At 28.5% G+C, this 2,500-nt stretch overlaps 1 protein-coding gene across 1 annotated transcript in view; it reads right to left on the reverse strand.

The window, feature by feature from the left end:
- LOC137639986 (carbonic anhydrase 13-like) overlaps positions 1 to 2,500 on the reverse strand; it is an 88,016-nt gene that overhangs the window by 6,612 nt on the left and 78,904 nt on the right. The gene's annotated exons all lie outside the window — the stretch shown is intronic.

Genomic DNA, 2,500 nt, shown 5'->3' on the forward strand with positions numbered 1-2,500 from the left:
TCTTAGGAATGGAAATTAAACTGAGGTGAATATTTCAAGACAAAGGTGTGGTTAGGAATGAGAATTAAACCGAAGTGAATATTCCAGATGTTGTTAGGAATGGAAATTGAACCAAAGTGAATATTCCAGATATTAGGAATGGGAATTAAACCGAAGTAAATATTCCAGAAGATGTGGTTAGGAATGGAAATTAAACTGAGGTGAATATTCCAAAAAGAAAAAGATTTTAGGAATGGAAAATCTTTTCAAATCGAAGTGAATTATTGTAAAGGAAATCGTATAGGATTACTCTCTCTCTCTCTCTCTCTCTCTCTCTCTCTCTCTCTCTCTCTCTCTCTCTCTCTCTCTCCCCAAAGAGTCGAATCACCATTTGATTTAGTAGTTTAACCTTAAACCTAACCTTCCAAACTGTCGTTGGCCGAAAAAAAGAGAGCGGTACCTTACACAACTATTGGATCAATACTATGTTTTTATTATGTTTTTTTTATCACTCTAGTTCATCCAAGTCATTCTATGGACAAAGACTACCATCTTCAGTCATCCATTTTGGCATCAATTAAAAAAAAATCACCATGAAAGAGTCCATCTTAATGTAAAAAACAAACAAAAATTCATCTTATTTCTCCTCCTTTTCTTAAGGTTTTTATAGTTTATATATGAAAGATCTATTTTAATGTTGTTACTGTTCTTAAAATATTTTATTTTGATTGTTTTTTACTCTGCTTGTAGTTTGTTTATTTCCTTGATTCGTTTCCTCACTGGGCTATTCTTCCCTGTTGGAGCCCTTGGGCTTATAGCATCTTGCTTTTCCAACTTGGGTTATAGGTTAGCTTGTAATGATAATGATAATGATAATAATAATGATAATGATAATGATAATAATAATAATGTGATGATAACAATTATAATAATAATAATAATAATAATAATAATAATAATAATAATAATAATAATAATAATGTGATGATAGCAATAATAATAATTATAATGATAAAGATAATAATAATCATAATAATAATAATAATAATAATAATAATAATAATAATAATAATAATAATCTTTATACTACTACTACTACTACTAATACTACTACTACTACTACTACTACTAATAATAATAATAATAATAATAATAATAATAATAAAAACCATTTTCGCAAACAAGTCATAGACCGTAAAAATAGCAAAGATACGGTAAATTTCTTATCGTCATTTTTTACTGGTAAATGCCATAAAACTTTAACAGCACAATTACATGTTTGTGGTTTTATTAAGATGACGTAATACCGGAAATGTCACTGATCGAGATAAAAAGAATGCCGAACAGATAACACAAGGCTGTTTATAGCGGTCTCTGATAGATTTAAAATAGGCTTATTGTAGTTAAGATAACAGAGGCGTGTCGTACTTGAAAGATTGGCTAATGAAGATAACATATGTTTTCAGCGCATGTAATTATCATTATTCTTATTATTATTATTATTATTATTATTGTTACTATCCAAGCTACAACCCTAGTTGGAAAAGCAAGATGCTATAAGCCCAGGGGCTCCAACAGGGAAAAATAGCCCAGTGAGGAAAGGAAATAAGGAAATAAATAAATGAAGAGAACAAATTAACAATAAATCATTCTAAAATAAGTAACAACGCCAAAACAGACATGTCATATATAAACTATTAACAACAACAAAAACAAATATGTCATAAATAAACTATAAAATTACTTTTTTAAATAGTGTTTTTATGGCTTCTATTTTTAGATGATTATGGGGAAAATGTCCTACACATTGGTATCTTGAACTCTTTCATATTATGAGAGAAATTTCTATAAATGACTTCCCAAATCACTTTCAATATTTCAAGTTTCGAAAAAGTAGCAGACTCATCCTAATTAAGGATTACTTTTTTAAATAGTGTTTTTATGGCTTCTATTTCTAGATTATTGGTAAAATCTCCTATACGGTCGTATCTCAAACTCTTTCATATTATAAGAAAAACTTTCATAAATGTTTTCCCAAATCACTTACAATTTTTCAAGTTTAAAAAAAATGGTGAGACTCATTCTTGCATCAGTATGATATATTGATTGGCTTCTATTTTTAGATTATTGGTAAAATCTCCTATACGGTCGTATCTTGAACTCTTTTATTTTATATTATGAGACAAACTTTCATAAATGTTTTCCCAAAACTACTTCCAATTTTTCAAGTTTCGAAAAAATGGTGAGACTCATTCTTGCATCAGTATGATATATTGATTGGCTTCTATTTTTAGATTATTGGTAAAATCTCCTATACGGTCGTATCTTGAACTCTTTCATATTATGAGAGAAATTTCTATAAATGTTTTCCCAAAGCTACTTCTAATTTTTCAAGTTTCGAAAAAATGGCAGACTCATCCATGCATCTGTGTGATATATTAATTACTAGACAAGTCTCCTCGGATTTCATTTTAGTATGAATTATTCCACAAGCTTAAAAAGGGTATTAATACCCTATATA

This window comes from Palaemon carinicauda, chromosome 4 (genome assembly GCF_036898095.1).
Source record: "Palaemon carinicauda isolate YSFRI2023 chromosome 4, ASM3689809v2, whole genome shotgun sequence".
Lineage (NCBI taxonomy): Eukaryota > Metazoa > Arthropoda > Malacostraca > Decapoda > Palaemonidae > Palaemon > Palaemon carinicauda.